The sequence below is a fragment of the Podarcis pityusensis genome (genome assembly GCF_964106645.2).
Source record: "Podarcis pityusensis genome assembly, chromosome: 2".
NCBI lineage: Eukaryota > Metazoa > Chordata > Lepidosauria > Squamata > Lacertidae > Podarcis > Podarcis pityusensis.
In genome coordinates this window covers 72,062,695-72,080,676 of record NC_138029.1, presented here as the reverse complement: position 1 = coordinate 72,080,676, position 17,982 = coordinate 72,062,695, and the positions used below count along the sequence as shown (strand labels likewise).

At 41.3% G+C, this 17,982-nt stretch overlaps 1 long non-coding RNA gene across 2 annotated transcripts in view; it reads right to left on the bottom strand.

Moving 5' to 3' along the window:
* The window catches only part of LOC308472042, a 67,571-nt gene that overhangs the window by 15,081 nt on the left and 34,508 nt on the right, over positions 1-17,982 (bottom strand). For both annotated transcript variants that reach the window (XR_013983261.1, XR_013983262.1), the window contains exon 4: positions 8,740-8,895. This is a non-coding gene — a long non-coding RNA (uncharacterized lncRNA). The remainder of the gene's footprint in view (positions 1-8,739; positions 8,896-17,982) is intronic.

Sequence of the window (17,982 nt, the reverse complement as noted above, 5' to 3'; positions counted from 1 at the left end):
AACAAATAAAAGACACATGAGGCCACCATGTTACTGAAGCCAAACAGGTCTGGGCAGTGCCTGGATGGGTGACCTCCTGGGGACTACATGGGAACATTGGGTTTCATAACAGATGAAAGATGGGGATATATATGAAACAAATATAGATACTGTATGACTGGGATTGCTATGGGTTTTTTTAACTTGATTTTTAATCAACACTACAAGGAATAGGCCATCAAGCAATAATAAAAGCTTGGGCATTTAGGTAAATAAGTAAAAAGAACTGGGCAGGTGGCAGACTGTGATGTGGAGCTGTCAACTTTTCAGGAAGCAAAACCCTGGTTACCTGAAAGAAAAGTTTCTAACAACAACAACAACTGATTTGTACCCCGCCCATCTGACTGGGTTGCCCCAGCCACTCTGGGCCAGCAGAGGTTTCTTACTTTACAAAGAGAGGTACAATTGCTGGGGATCTAAAGCAACACTTTCATTCTCTTTTGCCTGAGGGCCAGCTCTTAAGCGGAAACACTGATACATGAAATTCATAGCAGACAAAGCTCCCCCGCCCCCAACAGAACAGAGAAAAGGCTAATTGTCAAGCCTTCTTGTGGTAGGTTCTGTGAATGACATAATCACAAGGTTTCAAACAAATGCCTGCCTCTTACATCACAAAACAGAAGTGACACAGATGGGTTGCCACCTCAGCCACCCAAAGATCAGCTGGGACTGATGGGATTTGTAATCCAAACTTCCTAAGGGCACTAGGACGGGGAAGGCTGTCATAGAAGAACTGGCTCACTTTATCCTGGGGAAAGCACTTCATTTGTACTGAGAAACATTACATTCCCCAAAGCCTGTTTCTGAATTCAATTTTTGTGCAATCGCTTTGCTGGACAAATAATCTGACGCTGGGTTTATGATTATTTAACACATCAAAATCCCCAGTGCTGCTTCTTTACTCTCTCTCTCCCGGAAAAGAGCTATTTGATAGTGCATATTTACACATTCCCATTTTTCTTTTTTCTGGCGTGGAAGGAGCAACCAAATCTCTGTTTCCTTCTCTTATTCTGCAGCAGTCAGGAGGGAAGAAATATTTAGGAACTTGCCATACACAACCAGCAACATGATCCTGTCCCCCTGCTCCTCAAGTATGACTCTCCTGTAGATAAATATCATTGCTCTAGCAGGACATATAATTAAAGCTCTGGATCTGACTCCAAACACCATGGACTGTCAAAAAAGAAAACCCACAGAGGCTACTTTGGCACAAGAGTTGTCCTGTAAAGCCTTTTCTTCAATGGGAATACCATTCTGAGTAAAACTTCACCTGCTGAAGTTTCCATTCCAACTGCAAAGCATGTAGATTTATATGTGACACAAAGCTAAGCACATGCAACTTTGTCTCCACTTTTGCAAGTGGGGAAGAGGCCAATCCAGATGCAGTGTACTTGGAAACAGAAAATCCTGCTGGCAATCCCCCCCTTAAAATGCTATTGATTGAATAAGGACTTACTTCCTAATAAGAATGGTTAACTGTTCAGATCCAAATGTCCTGACTTACTGAGTTCAAGTCAAAACTCTGGCGAGAGATTTAGAATTAATCTGCTATAGGATCCAGGCGATCTATATTAAAATTAATTTTCTACCTTTGACTCAAACCTACCTAATTAAATGGCCCATGGTAGTTCTATTAGGACAGCATAAAGGCAATAATTTCTGCAACTAAAATACAGTGGTACCTTGGGTTAAGAACTTAATTCGTTTTGGAGATCTGTTCTTAACCTGAAACTGTTCTTAACCTGAAGCACCACTTTAGCTAATGGGGCCTCCTGCTGCTGTCACGCCGCCGGAGCACAATTTCTGTTCTCATCCTGAAACAAAGTTCTTAACCCGAGGTACCATTTCTGGGTTAGCGGAGTCTGTAACCTAAAGCACATATAACCTGAAGCGTATGTAACCCGAGGTACTACTGTACCTGCTTTAGAAGAATTAACTTTTTACACAAAATCTTTCAATTTATACAATATCAATTAATGAATGGCAAAACTTGAGGATAAATTTGACTGGAACAACGAAAAAGCAGGAATCTCCAAGAAGGAGGCACTGCTCTGCCTGGTTCATTGAGTTGTTGTTGTTGCTGCTGCTGTTATGCTTTTCAACATAATGCTCTTTAAACCAGCCTTTAGGAAAAAGAAATTTTTTTAATTGGGAAGATTTAAAACCTCAACATACTTTAATCCCTTTGCAGATTAAAAAGAAAGAAAGATTACACGGAATTAAGAAACATGTTATCATAAATTAGATTTTTAAAGTTTGGGATAAATATTTAAGTATGTACTAAGATCAAGCTTTGTTGAAAAAGCCTCAGCTATACATAATGCATATGCATAAATCCACTCTTGTTGAACATAATATCTTTAAAGAATGGGAAGCAAGAGATATAATTCAATTCAGGGATTTAATTAAAAATAATAAGTTTCTTCCCTATGAGGAACTAATAAAATGAATAGAAGTATATCAGCTTCAGTTGTGCAATGTGTAGATATCAAATAATTATTTCTATATTATTGGTTGAGACCACCCACTTGATTTTAAAATGTACTCATACACTCAGAAGCAAAGGACGTTTTGAAGAATATCTACTGATGTTTCTATGTAAGTATGAGTCCTACACTTGCATTGATAAATGGAAAAAAGATGGAACAAAGCACAGACCAAGGGATTTCTCTGGCAGCAGGGCCTCCTTATGCATACGATGTACTTATCTTCTGCTTTGTCTGTGGGAGGGCTTGTTATAATCTGCTGATGCAGTGTTCCCATATTTCAGGGTGCCGCTCTGCTCCCCGCCCCCATGTTTGAGAGTTCTTTGTGCATCTTAGAGTCATACTTTGAAATACGGTCTCCTATTTGGTAACCTTGCTCTGCTTCTGTGTGTATAGTGCCATGTCCTTGCAGCTCCAGTTACAGGAATGGAACTGAGTTTGGAGACGGTTGGCTTATCTACACCTAACTTTTGCCCTGCACTTTCCAGGCATAGACTGGCATTTTAAAGCCCCCTGTCTGAGCACTCTCTTTCTCTCTCTTCTTTGGCTTTGGAGCTTTCCCTGTGAAAACTTGCTCTTTAAAGCTAAAGTACAACAAACAGCAATTTGGGGTTTAGGTGGACTGCAGTTTGCTCTGATTCAGTGGTAAAGAGCGCATTTTCACAGGAAAAGCTCCAGAACTTTATATGATTTATGCTGCGTGTGTGATGTTCTATTATGTTCTATCATATTATTATTAGTTATTGTTTGTAAGCCACTTTGGGATTCATTTGAATGAAAAGTGGCATAAAAATATAACAAATCAAATCAACCAATTTCATATTTTGCTGCTAGCCTTGGTTCTCTGTTGCTTGTGCAAGGTGTTCTGTTTGTGCTGAGTTCCCCATCACCAAATTTCCCCTTATATCCCCTTTAAGAACATAAAGAGGAGCTTGCTGAATCAGGTCAATGGCCCCACTAGTCCAGAATCCTGTTCTCACAGTGGTCAGCTAGATGCCTCTGGGAAGTCCTTCTGCAGGGGTGAAACTAGGCTTTATTTCACCTGGGTCAAAGACCCAGTTTGGCATCACTCATGTGCATCTGCAAACACACACACACAAGCTGGGAGCGTCAATGGCGCCCCTCTGGAGGCTTTACCCGGGGCAAAACCCCCGGCTAGTCCTCCCCTTCCAGTTATAGCACTGCTTTCTGTAGACCTAAGAACAGCTCTATGTGTCTGTGTTCTCTTGCCAGGGCTATATATTTTGAGTGGTGTGCTGTGATTAGGTTCTTCTTAAGTTTAAATACCGTAACCCATTGTGTATTGACGGGGAGGGGGGGGGTGCGTAGCTGATGTCCAGCTGGGGCACTTGACGTGCTTCATCAATGATTTCTATGGCTATGCATTTAGTTAGTGGTAGTGGTTTGGTTAGCAAAACGTATGCCAGCTGGGGAGAATGAATTTTGGATAGAATTCAGACTAAACTGGACATTTCCCTGATTCTTAATCTCCATCTCTGCCCACATTTTATGTGCATCTCAGACCTAAACAGGTGTAAATAGATAATTAGCTGGTAATCCTAAGGTGGGGGGGGGGGTGCAGCAAGGAGCAGTTCATGAGAAAGTTTCTTGTTTTCCTTTGTCTTTGCATTTTTTTGCAATTCAAATCAGTGTGTGGGGTGTGTGCGCGTGTGAACCAAAATCCATCAGTTGCCTATATATATATATATATATATATATATATATATATATATATAATGCTTTTGTTACTCTTTGTTCAGTTACTGGGACAACTAATAGCTCATCATGTTCTTGTTTAATGGCAAGAACTGTATTTCCACCTTCTAATTATACACTGCACTATCTGAAATATACTAATCTTGAGAAAAATTCACTAGACCAGAAAATTTCACCATTGCAGTATCTTACAATGTTTAGTGCTTTTTTTAATGTACTGCAAAAGTATACAAAATGTGATTTATGTTTTTACCACAAGTGTCAGTATTCTTATGAATGAAGACTGATAGATTTCCAGACCTGTTATATAAATCACCCGATAAAACTATGCTGAAGAGTCCTGACTATAAGTCATTTCCAATATTCAACCACTAAACCATTCAAAATAAAGTGCTTGTCTCTTGACCTTCAGATGGGGGGTGGGGGTGGGGGCTATTCTGTTCCCCACCCCCATCTTCTTTCTCATTCATTTACCTTGTTTACTTCTTTCTTAAAACATTAGTTTTGTACATTTTGAAACCTTCTCCACCCTCTATAGTCCAATGTTCTAATCTTTTTTCTTGCAGTTTCTAACCCTCACTAAACCCTTTATTTGTGCTTCACTTCTAACTCCCTTGCCATATTCAACAATGCCAATCTCTCTTCATTCCTTTTCTTAATCAGGAATGAAATTTTTATTAATGAATAACCCCTGAACAAAAGCTTTAGTCATATTCCACACAGCCATTAAATGTACCTCCTCTGTTTTATGTATTTGGGGTGGATGATGGGTGGGTAGCAGCCCTCACTTACAACAACCTTTCTCTTCCAGTAAAGTAAAATTAATGGAATATCCACACATTCCCATTTGGAGAGAAAGCATATTTAAAAATTGACAGATGTCTGCTCCTACGGCAGGTAACCAACCACAGACATATTGATTGCATGAACTCACTCTCAGACTAGATATACACTGTCCCTCAAGACCAATGACCTTCACCAAACTGGAGACTTAGGACTTATCCAGACATATAAGCCCCAAACCTTCAAAGTATTTAACTGGTACAGCACAGCATGCAACCCAAAAGGGAAAGTGTTTTAAAGGCTTTTGGGCTTTGTGACTTCAAAGCAACCCCCTTCCTGCTGGGCCCCTGCTAAACTGTCAGCTACAATTCAGCACTTGGCTATACTTCCTCTACCTTGTTTTTTTGTTTTTTTTTTAGAAGTGCAACTTCACCAAGGGCAGCTTTCTGTATTTCTGTTTTCTGCCTGCACCGGTAATCTTCAAACCCCAAACCAGGGGGTAGGCGTGAGAATTGCAGGAGGCCACAAATGGAACTGAGGAAAGCCAGCCCTGTCAGGATTGTGCCCTGATCCCTTTTGCAGGGATTTCCAATCAAATGTGGAAATACAGCTGAATGTTCTCAAAAGGCATGCAGAATGAAAAGAGACTGGCTTTTCCAGGAAGAATAGTTGTGCTGTGGGAGGACTACTTGCTTACTGACCCCTTTTAGACAGGGTATGTGCTGAGAAGATCTAAATGCTGGGGCAGGCCAGATTTTGATCCTCTTGAAACAAATGGGTTAATTTGGAGACAGTGATCTGGCTCTTACACAGGCACTGATTTAGCAGGTACACAGATGTTCATTGTAAGAAAGGGGCCAGAAATAGAGCCCCTCAGAGGAGCCTGTTCAGTCTAGTGATGGTGCTGTCACATACACAAGTAAGGTAAAGGTAAAGGACCCCTGGATGGTTAAGTCCAGTCAAAGGTGACTATGGGGTGCGGCACTCATCTTGCTTCACGCCAAGAGAGCCGGCATTCGTCCATAAACAGCTTCCCAGATCATGTAGCCAGCATGACTAAACTGCTTCTGGTGTAATGGAACACCGTAACGGAAGCCAGGTCCACGGAAACGCCATTTACAGAAGTGTCTTCCCAGTAAAGGTAGCACAATCAGCAGCTTATAGCTTATGTCACAGACAAGTCCCATTCGGGACATCCAACCCATTTTAAACTAAGCTTGTGCCCTTAGCTTCTGCATCAGAACTTCTGAATATAGCCTACATAGATACGAATTGCACGCACAGAGGCTCTGGGTTGTATCCAGCAAAGTTCTACTCACTGAGAGACAATGGAGTGCACCCTTGGGGGTGAAGTCAAACCACTGCATTAGCAGCACCAAAATGACCTCCCCATGACACTAGCCTGGGCAGTGTGTATGGAGGTCCTGGGCTGCCCAGACAACAACACCCCCTCTCAGCTTCACTGATGTGGTGCAAAGGAAAGCAGAGCAATATGTTTGGCACCAGCATGGCTGCAAGAGTTGCCAAAAGAGGCGTACAAAGTGCCATACAAATTGTCTTAGGGACTCGAATCCTGATTTGTGTAGGGTTTACTCCTTAGCCTTTTCTTCTCCCAAAGATATCCTGCAATGCAGCAGAGGTTTAGGGTCAGAGTTTTCCTTCTCTGAGATGGGCTACCTTCTCAGGTTGACAAGCCCCATCTGCCCTCACTTCCTCACAGCATGTGCAGAAACTGCCTTCTTGATGATTGGACCCACTATTGGTGTTGTCCGCTCAATCTACTGGAGCCTCTCTTCGCATGCAGGCGAAGTCCCTAACTCACCAAGGGTGTGAGACCTATCGGCTACCCTCACCTGGTTTATCTGGCCAGTTGAAGCCATTTCCTGGTGTGTGGCCGCTGTCACACACTGACAGTTTCTAGGAGCCACAGATGAGAGCTGAGTGCAGGGTGGGGACCAAAGCTGGACAAACTACCCCAGAAGGAGCATGGTGTGTCTCCCGCCAGAAGTACTACCACTCCCCTAACAACCCATACAGACAGTATACCCACTGAAATGAATGGGCCTAAGTTAATCACATTCATTTATACCAGACCAAGAAAGGGCTCATTGTAGTCCTTCTTTGTGAAGTATAAATACCGTGAAAAATATAGGAAGCACCTGACACAGCTGACAGCAATTCCTAAGGCATAAGAGTCTGTCCCGGATGAACATTAAATACACAAACGATTACCCTGGGTGAGGAAAATGTGGTAGCTGCCTATGCAAGGGGAAGGTTGGAGAGCCAGGCTTTTCAACCTCACTGTTTCCCATGGGCTGAGAACCTGTATCAGCAGCTAAAACACTTATGGTAAAACTACATTTGTCCTCTAGGCAGGGTTTAGTAATAAAAATAAGATCAGAAACTTCTCCTCTGACTCAATCACTCATGCTATTTGTTTTATCTCATACACACCCTCACTTTTTGCTGATTATGGAGAGAACCAAAGAACGAAACAAACAGATTAGGAGAACCAGTGCAACAGAATGGAAGTGGGCTTGCTAAACTGAGAGAAACACAGCTTGTTTGCCCTTATCCAGCCAGGCACCAATTTAAGCTGCCATTTTGAATGCAATGAGGCAGTGGTGGGCTCTCAAATTCCAGCAGCGCCCTGTGCAACGCCAAATCCCGCCCCCCCCCGGCTCTCATGCTCAATTCTACAGCAGTGTTGCGGTGCCTCCTGCAGCGCAGTAACCAGTGCGGCCGCCCCACTTGCACTACCCTAAAACTGCCTCTGAATGAGGGCCAAATCACAAACGATGCCTGTATGATGGTGGTGATTATTTTTTTAAAACCTGCCCCTCCTCTCCAGAGCAGCTCAAGATGGCAGACAGCACCATGATAAAAGCAATAAACATTAAAAAAAAAAAAAAAACCAAACACCCTCACAACAAGTAATTTGAAAGTTGCTAGAAACAATATATTCCACTCTTTTACATGACATATTTTTCTCTTTAAAATGTAGCTATGGAGGCTGAAACATAAAGTGGAAAACCCACGTGAGACACTTCTTAACTTTTCTCCCTCTGGCATTTTCCTCCCTCCTCCATGCAGATCTTCTGGTTTTGAAGGCACTCTTTGTAAAAGGTGTGGGGGAGTCATTAGCAAACTACCTTCAACTGAGTATCACATGTAGTGTGGTCGCTTGCTAGTGGAAGTAATCACCATTGAAATCAATGGGGATTTAGGATTGCATTTAGGACAAAAGTGCTAGATTAACTGCTGTTCGCTAGCATGGCTGAGTTCCCTGAATAAGCACTTGCAATGGGCTAAGTAACCTCACCAGGTGGTTTTGTCTCTATATAGGTAGTGAGACAGAGCCATATTGATCTGTGTCAAAGGAACCTGCTGCAAATGAACAGTCATTTCAGCATGTCCTGAGTCACTCAGCCATATGTGAAAAAGCAAATTGGTTCAAGAATGAGGACACAGGGGTGCAGTGTGAATCGTTTTGCAATTAATGGCTTGCTCACACTGTCCACCCACAGCGCCCCATGTGATAATGATCCTATTTTGGTTTTCAATAGACTCTTTCAAATCCTCACCTATATAAGATTTTTTCTCACCTCATGTTCCTAAGACTTAGGATATATTTACCCCTTTTCATCCCTCCCCCCCCCCCGCCCCTCCATGTTCTACTTACCACTTTCTAATTTCAGTGCCATTTGCACAATACCTTTAAAAAGCCGAAGAGAATTGTGGAATCTCTTTGACTCTCCCCAAACCCACCACTGCCTGCAGTTCTATGCTGAGCAGGGAGGGCTCATCACCTCTTGTTGTTCGCTTGTCTAGATGCATTAGCTTCATCTTGGTGCTTTGTGTAGAGGAGGAGCTGTAGAAAGAGCATGAAGGGGGTCTAATGAGCTCTTAATCACTTTACTTCACTTTACTTCACTCTGGCAGCAAAGGTGCTCTTTCATCTTGCTTTATTGGACAGGGGGTTGTTACACTGTGAAAGGCAGCCTCTGGGGCAATGAGATTTTTCCAATCCCACCCTGTGACTTGTTCCTTGAGGATGAAGACTGTGCTGCCAAATTTCAAATATCCAAAGTAAATAAACATTGTTTGGCTCTGGGGGCCTGCTTTGTGAAGTCCTACGCCCCAGAAATAAAGGATCTTCTCCTTTATGTTCTACTTTCCTAGATAATGAGACAGCCCTTAAAATAGGGAACTTCTGGCAACCTCACCAAAAGGTAACCAGAGAATATGACACAGATAGCCTGAATTCAGCAAACACCATTGATGGGAATTCAGAATGTGTGGGAGGGGAACCAGAATCTGCAATCTATGCTGTGAAACGGTATGTTATAGAAATTAGTGATCAATGTAACAAAAATATATTATTATTTAATTATTTCTATCATGGCCCACAAAAAACAACTTTTCAAAGGTGGGTTAGAATCATAAATGGGAAGAAAAAAAATCACAAAAAGTTCAAACAAAACAAATTTAAAAACCAAACAGCAGCACAGGAGTAGATAAAGCAGCTTGTCTTTCCCCTCTTCCCATAGGGAAGGCCAAAATTGCTACTTGTTTAGAATTCTGCAATGTGTCTCTCTTGTTCCCTGAGTAAAGGGCATCACAGCAAGAAAATAACAAATGTTTTTCACAGGTATATGCAAGATCATGCCAACATGGATGGGAACAAGATATTACTACAGCATATCAGTGGTGAAATTAAACTTTAAAGCCATGGTTTTCCCAGTACTGATGTATGGAAGTGAGAGCTGGACCATAAAGAAGGCTGATCGCCGAAGAATTGATGCTTTTGAATTATGGTGCTGGAGGAGACTCTTGAGAGTCCCATGGACTGCAAGAAGATCAAACGCATCCATTCTTAAGGAAATTAGCCCTGAGTGCCCACTGGAAGGACAGATCGTGAAGCTGAGGCTCCAATACTTTGGCCACCTCATGAGAAGAGAAGACTCCCTGGAAAAGACTCTGATGTTAGGAAAGATGGAGGGCACAAGAAGAAGGGGACGACAGAGGACGGGATGGTTGGACAGTGTTCTCGAAGCTACAAACATGAGTCTGACCAAACTGTGGGAGGCAGTGGAAGACAGAAGTACCTGGCGTGCTCTGGTCCATGGGGTCACGAAGAGTCGGACACGACTAAACGACTAAACAACAACAACCACCAGTTCAGATGTTTACAAACTTAGGAAGGATTTATAATTATATATTTATTTGTGTCCCGCCTTTTCCCCTGACAGGGACTCAAGGTGACTGACAGATAAAACAGAAACAGCTAAAAATACAGGTTTACAATAGATTATTTTTTTTAAAAATGGATTCTGGATTAAGAAAGATCCCATTTTTAACCTGAGAAAATGGAATCTTATTTAAATGAGTGTAATATACCTAAGGTATCTAATGAGGATTTTAAATGCACCCATATCACTGTTGGAACAGCAGCTGGCAATAAGTCGAATGAAGTCGGCTAAGGCACCAGGCCCAGATGGGATTACAGCAATTTATTATAAAAAAATTCAAGATGCATTGATTTGACTACTCAAGGACACTATGAATAGAATTTTGGTGACAGGAGTGGTCCCAGCATCATGGAAAAATGCATATAGCACCCTGATGAACAAGACTGTGACTTAATGAGGACTAAGAACTATAGAGCAATTTCTCTACTTAATTGTGATTACAAATTATTTGTTGCAATTTTAGCTAATAGATTGAAAAGAGTTTTGAGTGAGTTAATACAATGAGATCAAACAGGTTTTCTTCCAGGTCATCAACTGAAAGACAATGTAATAAATTTGATTGAATACCTGGAAGTGAGAAACAAAAAACAAACAGCTTTAATTTTCTTAGATGCTGAGAACATTTTGATAAATACTGAAGAAAGAGGGGACTTTGCCCTGCCAGACCTTCAATTATATTATGAGGTGGCTTGTTTGTGTTGGCTAAGGGAATGGATTGTATTGAAAAATGCTCACGTTTTAGATTTGGAAGGCCATGATATTAAATTTGGTTGGCATGCATGACTTTGGTATGGGAAAGCTAAAACCTATAAGAATTTTATGAACCATGTTATTAGGAGGAATTTGTGCAGAGTCTGGGAGAAATATAAAAACTTGCTGGAAAGAAAAACACCCCTATGGTTATTGCCAACTGAAGCAATTACAATCAAGAGAATCAACATGGATAGACAGTGGGTGACCTATAGAAACTTGCTAGACTTCTCAGGGAGTAAACGCAGATTGAAACCTATGGGCGAACTAAGGAAACAAGTTACTGAGTGGTTACAGTATTATCAACCTTATGACATGTTTAAACTAGATGAGAAAAATGGTTTCTTAGACCAAAGTTCACAATTTGAAAGAGAGTTATTGCAGAATAAGGAAAAACTATTGTCTAAAATGTACAAACTTTTATTGGAATGGGAAACAAAAGACAAGCTGGTTAAAGCTTCAATGACCAACTGGGCAACTGACGTAGGATATAATATAGAACTAAAGCTCTGGGAGAATCTTTGGAAGAAAGACCTGAAATTCACAGTATGCTACACATTGAAAGAGAACTACATGAAAATTATTCATAGATGGTATCTAACCCTGAGTAGATTAGTTAAAATGTATAAATCGAAATCGGATTTGTGTTGGAAATGTAAAAAAGTGGAAGGAAACTTTTTTCATATGTGGTGGGCATGCAAAATAGTTAAAGAATATTGGGAAATGACATATAATGAGATAAAAAAATGTTTAAAACATTCCCCTCCAAAAAGAAGCATTCTTGTTAGGAATGGTGCAGACAGAGATACCCAGGTCTCAAAAAAACTTAATTATGTATGCAACAACATTGGCTCGGATCTTGTTAGCCAAAAAATGGAAGGTGAGGGAGGTTCCTAGGAAGGAGGATTGGTAATTTAAGACAGAATATACAGAGTTAGCAGGTCTAACAAGTAAAATAAGAGCGCAAGAAGAGCAAGTATTTAAAGAGGAGTGGATTTCTTTTGCTGAGTGTACAAAATAATTGTAGACAGTTGAAAATGTTCCCAGTATTAAGGTAAATTCAACAGTATAATATATTGCAAAGGGATGTAAGATTGGAGAACTGAATTAGACGGATATACAAACTATGCAGGAATGGTGGGTAAATTAAAAGACCCTTGGAAGGGGAAGGAGGGAAGTCACTGAATGTATGGCTATAATGAAATATGTTTATTTTGAAGTGTATAATCTGAAAATTTAACATAAAAATACTTTAAAAAACAGAAAGATCCCATTTTTGTTAATATGCGTTAAAAAAAAGTCAAATTGTGAATGAATATCAGGACTGAACCTGCAAGGCAAATGGGTGAAGTAACCTGATTCAGGCCCCATGAGACTGTGCCATAATGGATGAAGGCAGGGATAGCTCAGTCAGCATGAGACTCTTCATTTCAGGGTCATGGGTTCAAGCCCCACATTGGGCAAAAGATTCCTACATTGCAGGGGGTTGGACTAGATGACCCTTAGGATCCCCTCCAATTCTACAGTACAGTGCCTCTAACTGGGGTTGGAATGGTGCACCCAGGCTTTTAGCCCTGACATGGGATGTGTGTTTGTCACATCTGGGCTCTGTCTCAGGTAACAATCTGTCTTGGGCTGCCACTGGTTAATACTGGCCCTTAAGTATTTACAAAGAGGACTCCACATACTTTTAAGAGCAGAAGCAGAAGTCTGAAAGCGGAAATTTGGGTGCAGTGCACAACCATAACAGCACATTATCTTTGGAATCAGGGAGGGGGGCGGCGACGGCGGCAGAACAGAGTGAAAAAAGAGAAATCAGGAATGAAGACATTGTGAAGAGAGAGACAGTATCTGGAGGTGTTAAGTTAGTTTCTAGAAAAAATAGCGTAGGAGAGACGAATTGCTCTAACTAGAAAGCTAGTCTATAATTTTTTTCTGAAGTCCCACGATGTATCGAAAATCAACGTATTATTAGATTTCAAGAAGATGATTTTGCAAGTACTGTACAGTGTATGTACAGAAGACTCCCCTGCCCTCAGCTTTTTGCACTAGCATCCCCATCCCACAGCAATTACCCCTTAGTGTTTCTGACACTAAAAAAAACTAGTTGGAACTTTCAGGGGCTGGGGAATTCTAAAAGACGTGTTGTGAGTTGTATTGATTTGTGCAGATAATGTACTACCTGAGGGAGAAGATGGTAGGATAACTTCAAAACAAGAAAAGAGAGTGACTTCTGTTAAGTTGCATTTCCCCCAAGCATTAGTATCATGTGTAAATCCAGCCTGATAAAATCAATAAGACGTTCCCTGAAAGTTAAATATTACAAGTGCTGGATGATTCTTGAGCATAGATTGATGAACATGTATTTTGCTGGAATGTGTTCCAGTGTTCTGGCCTGAGGCTCAGTCCCGTCTTCTTCATCAAGGTTGCACTAGTTCAATCTGGTTGAAATGCTTGCACTATAAAACTGCAAAGCACGATAGGAAGCTAAATAAAGGCATTCCCCCTTAACTGACCATCAGGGTCAAAATGCTCCTGAGCATGTTTATGAGCTACAAACACAGTTAGATATGAGTGTCTGGCACAAAATACTCTTGCTGGTGAACCTGTCCTGAGGGGACCTACATAAACTCTTTTGACTATTTGGTAAACTGCTTATTTTTAGTCTCTTCTCTCATAATTTATTTTCCCTTGATTTTGAGCAGGCTTCTGGCCTACATTTAAACAAACAATTCTAGTTAGGGTATCAAATTATGGATTTTGCCACTATGTGTATTGAAAACTCCAGATGGAAAATGTTGGGAAGAAATGGCTTGTGATGGGGGAGGACAGACCCGTAAACCTCCTCCTCAGCACATTAGGTCTAGAGAAGATCTGGGGTGTGCTGATGTGGGCCAATGATGCTATTATCTCATATCAGTGCAGCAGATCTCATTGTCTTTGGCCTAGAAATAATCTGGATCTACTGCAGTATTTTCAGATGTTCAGCAGACATTCAGAAAAATAATCTGACAAATCTGGATTACTTCTGCACCAAAGCCAATGGGGTTTGCCTTTCGCTAAATGTCAGAGAATGCTCCCAAAGAGAATTCATGTAGAAAGAGAGATCATATCTTAATTATCTTTGGTTTGCTTTGTATCTATTTGAGACACAACCTTCCATTGGAATGACAGTGCTTACCAAATAGTCCTTGTAGGAGGAAGAACAAGAAAAATCCAGCTTGTTTAGAAAACTGTTTGACAGGTATACATGTCATAGGATTGTATTCAATGCTAGTCCACTCAGAGTAGTAGACCCATTGAAGCTAATGGACATGACTAACTTAGGTTCATTAATTCAGTTTGGTCTACTCTGAATAGAAACTTGTTGAGTACAACCCATTATTTTTGTCCCATGAAAAACTTTTGGGAGAAATACCCTGTGAGTATTTCCTTACTACATTGAATGGATTCAACAAAGAGTTTATTGTCTTCAGCAGAACAACCTAATATAGTTCTAGCTTGAAAGCTAAGCAAATCTGGTTTTGGCTAGTGCTTTGCAATAGGAAAGAGTAGGAGTGCCATGTTGCAAAATGGAAGTTCTCCCAGCGCTGCTAAATCGGGGCATGAGGCAGCCGTGGCTTCTAATTGCCCCCCACTTCCCGTCTCCCACTTGTTGTAGTAGGCACATGCCCAGCAAGGAATGTGACCACTGTAAGGTTATTTGGTCCTCATTTTAAGGAAATGGATGAAACTGGAGCTGGTAGTTAGGGAAACAAATGCACAGAAGTAGCTGATTCTTCAGCCCCACTCTATCTTGCTGCTGTTATCACTGTCTAATGACACAGACAACAAAAAAGAGGAGTAGCTGTAGGGTCCAGACCATGCACAATTCCCCAATAACTCTTCTACCTAGTTTATTTGTGGGAAAATAGGCATTCAAGAACGATGCAGTTTCATAAGCAGTAACTAGTTGCCTTCAGAAAGGAACAGAATATAAGATTAATTCCTCATTCATGCCCAGCTACCAGGTGAAACACTTTGTTTGTTGATCGATACAGAACTTAAAAGGCAAGCTGTGAGTCTCACAAGCAGCTTTCCTCTCTTGCTAGAGGGGGTTGTTTATTGGATCAATAACTTTACTTTGAGGAAATGATAAGAGACTCAGGCTTAATATTAACCGAAGGGATACCAAAAGTACTCTGGAAGCTATTGGGTCATCTGGAAACACTCTGATAGAGATGTCATTATCAGAACGGTGGTTGTGAGGCAGATACAGAAGGTGACAGTTTTATTATTAGCATCCCTTTCTACGTCCACAGAATTGGTCTTGACAATTTTTTATAGTTTGCCCAAAGTCATGAGTTGTTTTTCTCAGGCATTGATATGGTAACTTCCCTCTAGCTACATAACTGCAAATCATAACCCACCTTATCCAGATGTATTAATCATGTCCCGATAGCTGCTGTACAAAACGCCGGCTCCCTCGGCCTATAGAGCGAGATGAGCGCCACAACCCCAGAGTCGTTTGCGACTGGACTTAACTGTCAGGGGTCCTTTACCTTTTTTTAAGAATTATGAAACAATGCAGGAACTGTTGCATGTTAACAACAAATAGTTTCCTTTCCACATCATACATTTAAAGCACATGACTTCCCCCAAAGAATAATCGGAACTGTAGTTTACTCCTCACAGAGCTACAATTTCCAGCACCTTTAACAAACTACAGTTTCCATGTTTCTTTTGGGGAAGCTATGTGCATTTAATGTATAGTGTGGATGTGACAGCCTCCAGTTAGTGTGGCCAGAAGAAAAGAAGCACTGGGTTCCTGCACTTTTTAATAGCTATGTAGAACAGAGAACTTCAACTTCTTATGCAAACTACAGTTATTGAAATTTCTTCTTAAAGGTGCAGCAGCCTCCTTTCCTCTTCCATGTGACAGTCCTTAAGATGTTTGAAGATGGCTATCATATCTCCTCTCAGACCTTTCCAGACTAATCTCCTCTCAGACCTATTTTATCCAGGCTAAATATACCCACCTCCTAAACCAGACTGGGCCGCATCTGGCCCACGGGCCTTAGGTTGCCTACCCCTGTCCTAAACCATTCCTCATAAGGCTTAGTTTCCAGGCCCTTGATCATCTTGGTTGCCCTCCTCTGCACACGTTCCAGCTTGTCAACATCCTTCTTGAATTGTGGGGCCCAGAATTGGACACAGTATTCCAGGTGTGATCTGACCAAGGCTGAATAGAGAGGTACTATTTTTTCCTTTGATCTGGACAGTATACCTTTAAAGGGCTGTGATACTAACACACACATCCGCAAGTGATGGCTTGGGGTAGGATGGGTACAATGGAGGTACCAGCTCCACTCAAGTGGGCAATAAACTACCTCCAGTGGTCCTCCTGCCTACAGTAGGGAGCAAAAAGTTCCTGAAACAAGCCGTTTTGGAAGGTGGAGGTGGCAGGGCACTGGAGACTTGTGATCGACTGGCTCCTAAATCCCATGAACCACCTGAGAGATCCATGCCCATGATAGCTTGGAGAGTGCAGCTGGTGTAGCAGAAAAAGAAAGAAAAACCCCACCAACACTTCTTTCAGCCTGGCTTGCAGAAGCCAGAAAGTCTTCAGATGCTGCAGAGGATTCCCAACTTTGCACTTCCCCAGGCCTTCCTTATTATTGTTCTGCAAACCCATCTTCTTGAGGGAAAGAAATTTATGTAATAGGAAAAACTAACCTGTCGAGCTACATGATGTCAATAGGAGGGGAAAACTTTGTTTGGAGTAGATGTAATAAAGCACTTGAAGAAGTTTGACCTGTCTCAGCATCTATTTCCTTTCACAATGTTGTTTTTCCATTTCTGAGTACAATTGGCTAAGGCATACTTTTATATTAAAAATCTGATACTAAAGTTTAGACTTTAGTTTCTAAAGTGTGAGCCAGTTTCTGTCAGATTTTATCTGAATGATAGTAGCACTAATAATCTCATTTTCTGGGGCTATTGTGCTACATAATCCTATGTATGTTTACTTAGAAGTAGATTCTACTGAGCTCAGTGGGATTACGACGTAGTAAACTTATTTAGGATTGCAAACATGCAGCCTGAACCAGTATATGTAGCATAGCATTAAATCCCATTAAATTCAATGGCGCTTACTCCCAAGGAAGCACATAGGTCTTCTGCCTTAATCAACATGTCCATTTCTGAGACTCAACAAAGGAAGGAATTGCTTTCCCCCCTCAACATGTTCATATGGGCATTAGCACAGGCACTTTTTATTTCAAAGGTTTGTAGCTATAGCAAACTGTGAGAGTCTCTCAGGATCTCCTCTGTGGGTCTGAATTTCAAATATTCAGCACTGGTTGCTGGCCTGAGTTCACAGGATTCTTGGGTATGAATTATATTTTCTTAAGGAATAAAAATGTACCTCTGTTCTCTGAATTCCCAAGTAAAAATAGAGACTCATGAGATCGCTAGGTAGAGTTCTGGTTTCTGTACATTTGGAAGCTAATCCAGAATGAAAAGCAGAGGGCAGGAAAGGAACCCCATATTCCCACTTTAAATTTGGATTTGTGTCTCTGTTCCTCACAGACACAGGCAATCATATGCAGACCATACCATAATGAAGCAAACTCTGCAGTGCGGCCTAGTGCGTTGCTATAGTAACCATGCAGTAGTAGTGATAACGAAAACCAGACCTGGTATTACCGCTCTCTTGGTCCCATCAGAGGCAAACTGACAAACGTGATGGAGCTTCCCACATCTCAAAGTAGTAACAGCCTCAAATCCTGAAGGGCCTAAAATTATTGACCTGGTCAGATTATAATCTGTTTACAAGCTATGCATGACTTGGGTCTGGCCCCTGTAGGTTCAAATCTGTCACTTCTTGCAGTATGCAAGTTGATCCATGCTCTTTGTCTTTGGTTCTGCCAAGTTCTTAATGAGTATCACTTTACTGTCTAAAAACAAGGCAAGAG